The 12,503-nt window shown below is 42.7% G+C and overlaps 1 protein-coding gene across 1 annotated transcript in view; it reads right to left on the bottom strand.

Annotated features, from left to right (window-relative positions):
- Positions 1 to 11,334, bottom strand: part of CAB39 (calcium binding protein 39) — an 86,127-nt gene extending 74,793 nt beyond the window's left edge. The window contains exon 1 of the mRNA XM_045794143.2: positions 10,969 to 11,334. The gene's annotated coding sequence lies outside the window, so the exon portion shown is untranslated. The remainder of the gene's footprint in view (positions 1 to 10,968) is intronic.
- Between the last annotated feature and the right edge of the window lie 1,169 nt (positions 11,335 to 12,503).

Below are 12,503 nucleotides of genomic sequence, written 5' to 3'. Positions count from 1 at the left end.
TATTAGAGAGAGAGAGAGAGAAGCAGACGCTATGCTGAGCTTGGAGCCCCACACGGGGTTCAATCTCACAACCCTGAGATCACAACCTGAGCTGAAACCAAGAGCCAGATGCTTAATCCACTGAGCCACCCAGGTGCCCCACAAGTGCTCCACTTCTTAAGACAGTTCTGAAAAGCAACCAGTTCTACTTTTATCATTAGATCTTTCAAAGTTGTACATAACACGCTCATTTAGATTCAGTTTTCTCTGGTCAATTCTTTCTGGATGTACTCCTCTGTCTTGCTCCTTCTATTTCTTTTTTTTTTTTTTTTTAAGATTTTATTTATTTATATGACAGAGAGACAGCCAGCGAAAGAGGGAACACAGCAGGGGAGAGGGAGAGGAAGAAGCAGGCTCCCAGCTGAGGAGCCTGATGTGGGACTCAATCCCAGAACGCCGGGATCACACCCTGAGCCGAAGGCAGACGCTTAATGACTGCGCTACCCAGGTGCCCCGCTCCTTCTATTTCTTATTCCTTCCTCCTTTCAACAACAACAAAGCCTCTGTAGAAGACAGTTTGGCCCTTTCCATATACCTATGGGGTGTCTGTATACAGTATATACTATGCTAAGCAGACTCCTCTGTCTTCCTTGCCTCACCCTCACCCCCCCCCCCCGTGAGGTTTTACCTTGTGTGCAGAACGAATGCACTCTATTGTCCAGCCCTCTTCCCATCAACATAGCTTCCAATCACACACTATGTAGTGTTGAGGAATAAGAGCAAGACTAGCTGTTGAGTAAACAAATGGGTTATGACCAATTGTAAAGAACAGGGATGAATAATTTTAACAATACAAAGCTAGAAAGTATTTACTGTGCTGTGTGCACATACCAGGAAGAGGTTACCAGTTCTACTTCCTTCTTGCCTACTTGAGAAGGCAAGGCACAGGAATGTGGGCCATTGAATCTGTGACTAATTTGCTATATAGCACTTAGGAAAAGCATATAATACAGCTTATACTCTAGTGCAATGAACATAAGTAAAATAATCTTGTAAAAACATCAAAATGACTTCAAGTCCTAGAAAATATTCCGACTTACACACTTGAACATTTTTCAGATAATCTCAAGTATGAATGAAATTATGAATCTTTACAGATACTTGTATCCTGCCTACATCCTTATCTAAGACATGTAGAATTCTATTACAAAAGGAAATAGTTAATAAACTATATTTAGGAGCTTCTAGAAATCAACACTTTGCTAAGGACTCACTCCCTTCTGGAATATGTCTCAGCAATCCACATCAATTTCAGTCTCTATGATTTGTGGATTCCACCTTTCCCTTCTTTGGAAAAACAGTCCATTAGCACCTCTAATCTTCCTGCACAGCTCCCTCTCTTCACAGCTCCTCAAAGGTCACTGACAGCAAATCAGTAATGTGAACATTCTCTCAGTGTCCTAGGATCTCACACATCCTACCAGAAAACTTGACCTCATGTTTCTGTAATAGAAATCTCCTATGTTCCAGGATGATTCTACATTCCAGTACCTTGTGGTGGAGTGGAAGCAACAGAGTTTGGTGGGTTACACTCCGGGACCAGGGTTTCAAATCTAGGTGTCTGACTTCAGGCCAATTACCTAGCTGCTTTTTTCTCCATTTACTCACCTGAAAATATGGAATGAAGATAGGGTTATTACAAGATTAAATGAAATTAAGATAGAGAGGGGTCTTCAACTTTATACCAGCAAATAACATATATATGCTATGTTAGTGATTTTTTATTCTTTTTACTTCATGTTTCTTGCTTACACAAGTAGAGAATCTTTATGCTCCCTTCACACTGAACTGGTATACCTCCACAATGACGATCGGAACCTTTCATTTCAGCAACCCCAGGCCCCACTGAGGAAAATGGGCAATAAAAGAGACAAACAGAGAAACATTTAATCAGGGATAGACAATGCCAATGCCTCAGTAGGTGACATAAACGTAGGACGTGGCTAGCTACGCTCAGGACAACAGTGAACAGTCTACAAACTAGATCTGGCCCCCACCGTGGTTAATCCCCTCTAAATGTCCCTTTTCTTAGATCAGGATATAAAATTAAACTCCCAATAGCAAAATAAAACACTGAGGATGGGGTAATTTAAAAACTGCTGAAATGAGCATAAAACAATAGCAACTTTTGCCTTGCCTTGTTCTTCTTTTAGTGAATTAAAACTATCAGAATGCTAAATTAATCACTGATGAAGGTATGTAAATACTTGCATTTGATGACGTTATTAAAGCAAGATTATTCTAAATTTAAGATATTGTTAAAAGAGAATGGTTTAAAAATATACAATAATATGGCATAAAGCTCAGCAATTGTGAGTCCATTTGCAACCATGAGGCAAAACAATGTTAAGTGGGTCCTTTTGACTATTTTAAAACTATTCCAGAAGGCTGATATCACAACAAGTGATACATCTAGCTACAGATCAAAAGAGTCCAGGTTCACTGAAGGCCGCTTCAACACTTTCAAAGGCTTAAAATATTTTTGAAAACGTGTATGGTACAGCAGAGAGTCTTAGAGCTCCAGTTATCACAAAAGCTAAAATGGACTGGGCACTTAGAGCGTATCAGTCGTGTTACGTAAAACAGTTCTCACCGAATTCTCTCCACCACTTTATGTGCCGGTTCTACCCTAGTTATTTGACAGATGAGAAAGCTGAGGCAGAATGGGCATTAAACAACCGCCCAACAAAACACCACCAGAATCTAAATGCAGGAATTCCAACGCTAGGGCCCCTCTTCTTATCTCTATGCTGAGCTTTAGTTTTCTAACAATCTCTCCAGGGCTTCTCCCAATAGCATCTTAGGCATTTATAAATTCATGTACTCTCTCAGTGTTTCTCAAATTACAAGGTACATTGTTTTAGTCGCTCATAACATACATTAAAAAATAAAGCAGGACGAAAAGTATTCAAATGCATCATACACAGGAAGGCCTAAGTATTGTTTCTTGAAACTTCTTTCTCAGTTTTGAGTGTGTTTATGTATGGTGCTGGGTCACTGATCAAAAATGTAACTTCTCACCGTGGGTTGAATTTAAAAAAAGAAAAAAAAAAGGCCTGAAAAGTCACTTATCTAAAGTGTGCATTCTTTTCCTTAACAAAACTGAAAATAAATTATTCCAACCTTAGTTGGATTCCAAAGTAATCATCCCAATCAAAAAGTAAATGCTTTGAATTCCATACTATGTATGGATATGTAAAAAGTATGTAAATAAGGTTTCTCAAACTGTATTCTAGTAGAACCCTCCTTTAAGACTTTGTGTATTTCCTGGGGGGAGGGGGTGTTCAAATGAACTTGGCAAATTGAGAAATACTGCACATTATATTTCCTTCCTGGACAGCCACAATGTACATTATTAAAAACTCTGACAAACTCTGAAGAAAAACAATAACACAATCACTACCAAAAATTAAAATCTGATTAACAGTTTTTAACCCAGTGTTTTCCCAAACTTAAATTTCATTCTGAAACTTCTCTCATCAACAACTAATCTCTCATAAGACTAATGTTCTACAAAACAGAATTTGTGAAACATGTTTTAAGTGAGCTTATCTGGAAAAGGGAGATCCTAATAAACTTCAGTTATTATAGTATGTAAACCTTCAAATAAACACAAATATAGGAGAGATAAATAAAATACACAGAAAATGGTATTTTGGTTAATATTTCATCTCTGCTGAGCAGTTTTATCAGAATATTACACAGCTCTATCATTTAATAAGCATTTACAGAAACAACGTATTATAATCGGAAAACACAAGATGGGGGAAGAGGGAAGAGAAGATATATCAAAAAAGATTTTAAAAATCTGCAATTCAAATAAATTACAATCTATTGTACAAAACTTACATACATAAGAAAAACCTAAAACTCACACATAAGCACAGGATGAATAGAGAATAAAACTATACTATAAACAGCCAAAAGATCTGCAAAGGTCATGTTAGTGACCTGAGTTCCATCCCCCTGCCTGGAGAATTCAGAAGTAAATGAACTGGCTGGTAACATGCCAGCAGAGAGGGGAAGAGTTGTTTACCTAGACTAGGACCTCTTTGCAACTGGCATATAGAACAGGACTCCACATAATGGGCTATAAAAACTGCTTGTGGAACAAATTAATCCATAATAGATATTTAGGAGTTATGAACACTCAGGGGTGGCAAATAGCTGCCATCTCTTATCGGTGATAGAACCCTGGGCTGGGGGGCGCCTGGGTGGCACAGCGGTTAAGCGTCTGCCTTCGGCTCAGGGCGTGATCCCGGCGTTATGGGATTGAGCCCCACATCAGGCTCCTCCGCTATGAGCCTGCTTCTTCCTCTCCTACTCCCCCTGCTTGTGTTCCCCCTCTCGCTGGCTGTCTCTATCTCTGTCAGATAAATAAATAAAATCTTTAAAAAAAAAAAAAAAAAAGAACCCCGGGCTGGAAACGATCCTATAATCCAAACCAGCATACCACCCTTATTAGACGATCAGTATCAATTACAGCCAAAGAATACTACCTGAAGCATGTTCTTCACATCCTCAAATCTGATTCTCCATTTTGGTCCTTTTCACTTTTCTACTCTTGTTGCCTTTGGTACTATTTTTCCTTTTCCCAAAACATAGACTTCTCAGAACTTCACAGCATATATACTTAGAAGCTGACAATGAAATTTGATGTAAAGCTTGACGATTTGTTAATCATTAACTTGACTTCCTAAGCTTGTACTTTGCAAGCAGATAACATTTAGTTCTTAACCATTTATTACTAAGTACAAAAGTAGAAAATTTGAAAATACATATTGTGATGTTACATTACCTGAAGCAGAGAGCTACCACACTGTGAACTAAGACCAGGCACCTGGCCAACCAGAAGAGAACAGTTGTTAAAGCATGGTTACATGCCATAAAGCCCTCATAAAGAAACGGACTTAAAGGCCACCGGCAAAAGGAGAGATACCTAGTACAAGGGGAAAAAAGACAAGTCAGAAAGTCTACACACAGGATCACTGAAAATAAGAACAAAAAAGGCCAGGGATTTTCAGTCTGGTCCCCTTAGCATAAAAATGGCATGACTGAAGCCCAAAGAGGTGGAGTGACTTGCCTAGAGTGAAATGATTAGTCACTGAGTCAGGACCCAGCCTAGGCCTTCCAATTCCCAGGCTTCTGTGTTGCCCACTGTAACAAAGGCCTCCCATCTTCTCTACAAGACTACTATGAAAAATAAACACTACCCACTGGGCTAACTAAAACTAGAAACTACTAATCAAATTACGACTCTAAACCACCAGGCGTGTAAAACAAACCATCTCATTTTGTCCTATAACGTGGTTACTGTCTGGAAATCTATTAAAATCCTCATTAAGCTTTATTTACAAAGCTTAGTTCTGAAGTACTGAATCAAAAATGGTCAGCAAAAAATCAAGACCCTATAAAGCAAAATAAAACTTAATGCCGTAATCCAGGGAGAACACATTTTGAAGTAAGGCAAATCTGGGTTCAAATCTCAGCTCAACTGTGCAATGCCTGTGTGACCTTGGGACAAGGCCCTTCACTTTCATTTCCCATCTGGAATGATGCTAGAGGACAATACTACCTAACTTAGAGGTCTGTCCAACACTCCATGGTACTCAAATGGTAATTTTCCCTTTCAGTCTATTTTGGTTCTTTGTCTATTTCAACCTTTAACTTCATACAACAACCCCTAAGAAACTTGCCGGCTACATCACAATAATAAAGATGAATAAACACCTTTAAAAAAGGATTATGCGCCAAAGAGCATTTAATATGTGAAAACAATCTTTGTAAATGTTAGTGTAAAGGTTCAAAAAAGAATTACTGCATAAAGTATAAAACTTAATTTCTTTCAAGCAAACTAGATAAAGAATGAAGAGGGGCAGGCTCTAGGATCAGTCCCATGGCTAATAAGTCATACGACCCTGAGCAGGTGACTCTACTTCGAAGAAAGCCCCACCAGTTACAGCTCAAGGTTCCTCACTCACTGCTCTAGTAATAGTGGGTCTGTGCAGAAAGAACCATTCCAACCAGAGGGTCTCTAGAATTCTCACCTTTTTTCTCCCCTGAAACAGTCTGGCATCAGCACCATCACAAAACTTACTATGTCCAGCACTTGGTATGTGCCAGGCCCTGCTCTGAGCACTTTAGATGTAGTAACTAATTTAATCCCCTACAGTTTTCTCAGATACGGTGTATGTCACAGTGAAGTGGAGGAACTTGCCTAAAGTTATAGCGCCCACAGGACAAGTGAGGGTGCACCAACCCAGGGAGTCTGGCTGCAGGGAGTCTGCTAGTGCTTTTAAGCACTAGTAATACTACCTCTCAGAATTCAATAAATCCCAGAGTGGGCCTTAACTACAGACATGTAAAAAGAAATGTATTCATGCTATTTCTTCTTTGTGCCCAAATACAGCTGATACATAATCCACTGTGGAGGGAAAGAACCATGAGTAACATGTTCACAGTACCTTGTATGAGACCAAGCTACAGTTCATTAGACAAAGTTATAAAGTAGCAACTTAAGAGGAAGCTACAAAAGGTATATTTTGTTTCTTGAACTTTTTTTTTTTAAAGATTTTATTTATTTATTCGACAGAGATAGAGACAGCCAGCGAGAGAGGGAACACAGGCAGGGGCAGTGGGAGAGGAAGAAGCAGGCTCATAGCGGAGGAGCCCGATGTGGGGCTCGATCCCATAACGCTGGGATCACGCCCTGAGCCGAAGGCAGACGCTTAACCGCTGTGCCACCCAGGCGCCCCTGTTTCTTGAACATTTTATCAAAATAATCAAAGTGTTGTGATGTTTTAACATTATCATACTTCCTTAGTCATCAACAAGTGATCTGCTGGATAATGTTCCCAAGGAATAATTATCATATAAAACCAGACGGCTACTAAATATTGGTTAAGTAGATTTTTCTCAGTCTTTGTAACCATGCATATGAAAATGTGGCTATACGTATAAACAAGCAACCCCAAACCTACAACACTGTACTCTGAGTATCAAAATCTCAAGTTAGACACATTGTATCATGTGAACAGGTATGTGCTGGACACTGCCTACATAAATGGCCAGGACAGTCTTTACCTCCCTCCTTTGGGGCCACTTCACACCTGACTGACCTCTTGCAATTTTCTGCATGCCATTCTTCCTTCCTCTGCCAACTTACCATCACAGTTGCTAACAAACCACAATTCTACCACCCCCTCACCCCTTCTAAAAGCACAGTGGAGCCAGGAGGCTCAGTAAGGTAGAGAATGATACCTGCACATACACGCACACATGCACACACACAAATCCCAAAACAAAATGCTAATGGCAACAACCTGTTAACCTTCATTTCATCACTATCAGTCTAGCATCTGTCACCCATCCTGTAATAACTCTTCTCACAATCATAGAAAGGCCTGAGAAACAGAAGCGGGACAAACATTTAACATTTACTGCCAGACTGGTCTACTCCACAATTGCTGGTAGTAGAAATGTTTGCCTCACTTTGCTCTGCCATCATACTCTGGACTGATAAAGGCAATGACTAGGGTCCAGTTGCATTGGAATGATGAGACAACAGAGGAAGAACTCTCATATAGCTCAGTTCCTTCTTTAATTAAGGGTGGCCCCAACACCATTCTTCTTTCCAGTAAAAACCAAACTACAAACTGATGACTAAATTGTTATGCAATTTTTAGACTACTTGGCTTGATCTGAATTCATACAAATACAAGATCTTTACACCTTTAGAAATAATAAAACAAGTCCCAAGCAATCAAACCTAGAGGTTTAGAGATTTGATCTTCTTTCCCAGAATTTTATAACACAGCAAAGTTTTACCAACATTTTGCTGTTATCCTCACTAATCCACCTATCACATTCCTATTTCTAGAACACCAGACAACATCCATAAAATAAAATTCCTAATTAAAAGGAGCAATGGAAAAGGAGAAAGTGGATTTGTAAAATAGAAACACCACCAAAAAGGTAACCAAAAGACACTACCCGAAGTGAAATTCTACCCTATACTGGATTTTATATTTTGTGTGCTGCAGGTGGACGTGGATTCATGTCTGTATTTTTATGACAGACAGCAACACTGTGAATGATCGATAATCAATCCCTCCTGGAAAAGACTCTAGGGAAAGCAAGGCAGTAATTACAGAAATCTGTAAACTACAAGAGTTGATCAAAGAAAAAACTTTAGTAAATATTCAAAAGTAATAAAGGATGCTTCGTGGCATATACATCTGCAATATAAAGATTCAAATAAAACCAAATTATAAAGCCAAAGCCCATATCTACATTAGACTTTCCTAACTATTCTTTTATACTAACTTTATGAAAATGTATGCAATCTAACTCAGCATCTCACTTTATATGCCATTAGAAACAGAAACAGAGACCTCCTTAATACATTTTAGAACGTAAAGCCAAAGGGGAAAAAAACTGGTTTAAGCAAGAACTTGTAGTCTGAAATGCTAATGAACTAAAGTCAACTGTCTTGAAATGGAAAAAAAAAAAAAAGGTCCCTTTTGTTATAGCAGCAAATCATTTCACCAAATTCTATATTTTACTAAAGAAATACCAACAGAAAAACTACACATAGCCTGAAACTTTGTGATGTCAAGATCAAAAAGTAGTTAACCTATATAGATAGCCCTAGTATAAAGACTATTTTTGAGTTGGGGACAGGTGAGGGTAAGGTGGGATGGGAAGGTATGTCACTGTGTATGGGAGGTATTACACCAGATAAGAAAATCTTTTTAAAAAGTACATCCACTCATTCAGCAGAGATGTGTGACGTCTTCCCTATCTGATGATAACACATACCCCAAATAATAAAGCCTTTCTTCAATAAGCAATAGGATCTAAATCCTACAAATAATAAATATACTTCAAACAAGACACCTTTAGAAAAAGTTCTGCCCACAGCAGTTATTAAGCATGACTACTGCATGTTATCTGAGATTAATATTGTAACCTTGTCAGAAAAAAAGAATACATTTAAGACTTCCCTTACTTGGGTAAAAATATTTTTACATAAAGATACTTAATGAAAAAAAATTTAATAAAATTTACAGATATATGCAATTTTTATCTCATCATGCAAGGAAAAAATAAGCATAAAAAGACTGAAAAGGAAATATGGCAAAAATGTTAACAGCAACCAAATCTAAGTGGTAAAATTACAGAAGATAATTTAAAAAAAGTTTCCAGTACCTCTTGCATTTTACAAGTTCTTTTAACTGAAAGAAGTTGACATTCACTTGTCATATAAACAAACAAGTGTTTATGAAACATGGGTTCTAAGCTGCTTCCACAAATCACATACTCTAGACTTTAAATAAAGCTAATTATCCGCTAGTAATTTGGGGGAAAAATGTACAGAATCAAGCTAGATTTTCACTTCTCACTCTATATTTTCATAACTAAAAATAATGTTTACCTTTCTATAAAAAGGTTCCATGGCCAACTTGCCATCCTAGAACATTAGTAGCAATCTGATTTTAAAAATCATCAAATTAGATTGCTTTACAAAATGCCATTTCAAGACGTTATGATCAGCTCAGTAATTCCAAAGTATAGCTACCTACCTAAGACACCGTGGAAGAAGTTTTGATGCATTTTAGTGAAACGCACCAACAGAATTACCTTATGTGCAGAAGAGCTTATTTTACACACATCTTTCCATTACCTCTTAAGAGCATGATATCTAAATGAAGCTTTTTGCAAAAGGTACTCTGCTTAGCCTGGACATGAATTTATTTGTAGCTGTCAAAATCGGTCTCAAACTGCATTATATTCAAGGCACAGAATATCAACTCTTTACTGGGCCTCCTTCTCTTTCTTTCACACGACCGCCTTTAATATCTCCTAGCTTACATTTCCGGGCTCATGAGTCACTGAGTAATGAGCTCTAAGTTTACCTTAGAATGCCACTCAAACAGCTCCTCTACAGTATTCAAGGATCTGGCCCCCAATACCTCTTTAGCCTACCCTTTAACTCCCCAACACGGCTACAGGCAACTGAATTATCCACTATTTCTAGACTATGCCTTTTTATCTTTGTCCTCTAGTTTGCTGCCCCTCCACATAACGTCTCTTCCCCATCCGTCCTCTCCCAAACCCCATCTGGCCTTCAAGACCCAGCTAGCCATCGCCTCGCCCAGGAAGCCTTCCAGATTTCTGCTAGGCGGAAGTGATCGATCAGTCCGGTCATCCCTGGGTGCCTTTCTAGCACTTTGTAGTTCTTTCACAGGACTTATCACCTCTTTCCTGGTATCGAGGTTATTTGTGTACTGGTCTTATCTCCCACACCAGAGCGTAAGCTCCCCGGGGGAGGGGACCGTGGGCCCCGGTTCACCTTTGAATCCCTCCGGCGCGGACCGATCACGGCGCCTGCACGCAGTGCAGCGCTGTTAGGCTTGGTTCAACCGAACTCGGGAACGCTCCGGCCGCGCAATTCCTAACCAGAAATCAGTTAGGCATTTTCCCCAAATGAAGATCACAAAAGATGCTGCCTGCCTCCCCATAACAGGAAGTTTACCAGGGGCCAGGAGCGAGGTGGCCAGAGCCCGTGTGCGGTGGGAGTGACAGCTGTCCCGGCCCGCACCTCCCTGCCCACCCGACTCCGGCCGCGGATGCCCCCACCCGCCAGCCCTGCCAGACAACCGCGGAAGGGTGGCAGGGGAGCACCGGGCTCCCAGAGACCGGGCCGCAGGCCGCTGGCCGCTGCGCCGGCGGGGGCAAGGAAGGGAAGACTCCGCGAGGGGCCCAGGCCGGGCCGAGGCGAGCCGAGCGGGGAGGGCGGGCCAGGGGGGCCCGCCGCCTCCGCCACCCGAGAAAATGGAGGCAGCCCAGGGCCGGTGACGAGCGGGGGCAGGCGGAAGCCGGGCGGGCGTCCGCGCCGGGAGCAAGGCCGGGTCGGGGGTCACTCACGGGGCTGGGCCGGGCGGCTCCCTCTCCGCCTCCGCGTCGTCGCCGTCCCCGTCCTCGGCCGCCGCCGCCTCGGGCTGCTCGCTCGGTCCCCGCGGCGCGGCTCGGGCACTCGGCCCCTCCGTTGTCTTCCGCCCGCTCCTGCTCCCGGCGACGGGCTCCCGCGGCGGCGGCGGCGGCTGCGCGGGCGGACGGCGGCCCAGGGGCTCCCGCGGCGGCCGCCGCACTGCTGCGCTCACTCGCTCGGGCTGCGGCTGCGGCTGCTGCTGCGGGACCAGGCGCCGCCTTCGCCTTCGCCGGCTCCTGGTGGATCAGTCTCTCCCAGGCCGCGCCGCTCCCCGCTCCCGGCCCGAGCCCGGCTTTGACGTACGCACTGCGCAGCCGCCGAGGGCGCTACGTCGGGCGGTGCCGCAACGCCCCCTTCGGCCTCGGGCGCGCCCCAGCGGCCGGGCGGACTCGGGACACCGGAGTCCGCACCTAGGCCGAGGCAGGAGGGGACGCTGAGAAAGGCTTAGCTGCAGGGGACCGAGGACGGGGCTCCTTTCACCTGCCACTTAAATGCTGGTGCTCAGCCTTTCTCGGCTGTCTCAGCACTCTTCCTGGAGGAATTCCACACCCGCTTTCTACTACGACTTCCTCAACTGTTTACAGAGCTTTATTTTTTCTAAAAGCCAGAGGCCGACTTTGTGGAGATCGATTCTTTGATACTTGCGAGGGACAGATAACTCATTTAGCATCCTCTGAGAGAGAGTGCAGAAAGTGATGGAATGATCCAGATTAATACGATTCAACAGCCTGGATTTAAACTCCAGCTCCACTATGTGTTCTCCATGGATTATTTCCCGTCCCTATGCCTGGGTTCCTTTACACACGCACATGCAGTATGATAATACAGTACCCCCGGCTTGTGAGGATGAACGACATAATGCATCGCAAAGCTCTGACAGCAGAGTCCGCTACGTAGAAATGCCATGCGTGTATATTCTTGTTTCGCTCTGTTGCTTTGTTTTTAATTTGTAATCTAACGGGTGTTTTTGAGCATCTACTGTGTGCCGCTATTCTAGGCGGCGGGGCAGTGAACAAAACAAAACAGTCCCTGCTCCTGAGACAGCCACCGAATAAACCAACACATATATGTCATTGGATGGTTTCCGGTGCTATGGAGACAAGCAACACAAGCTAAGGAGGGGAGAGAAGGGAAGATACTGTTATTTATAGCGCTCCTACACAGAGCCGCTGCATGAAAAAAGCACGCTGTGAGCTTTGTGTATGGAAAGGCAGAGGGAACAGCAAGGATGAAGGCCCTGAGATGGGACACCAGGGAGCCCAACAAGGCAAGCACACTGAGGGAGGGGAGAGGGGGAAAGAGGAGGAGAGAATGGGGGCCAAATAGAACAAAGCGAGGACTTTGGTTTTTGCTCTGCATGAGATGGGAGGCTATTTGGAGGGTTTCCAGCAGAGAAAGGCCATGGGCTGAACTTTCAAAAGGCTGTAAAGACCAGCCTGACGGGCCTGAGGGTTTGGCCAAGAGACTGGTT

Source organism: Ursus americanus, chromosome 1 (assembly GCF_024610735.1).
Source record: "Ursus americanus isolate L20-20 chromosome 1, mUrsAme1.1.p, whole genome shotgun sequence".
Classification (NCBI taxonomy): Eukaryota; Metazoa; Chordata; class Mammalia; order Carnivora; family Ursidae; genus Ursus; species Ursus americanus.
Note: the sequence above shows the minus strand (reverse complement) of the source record. Positions and strands in the feature narration are given on the sequence as shown.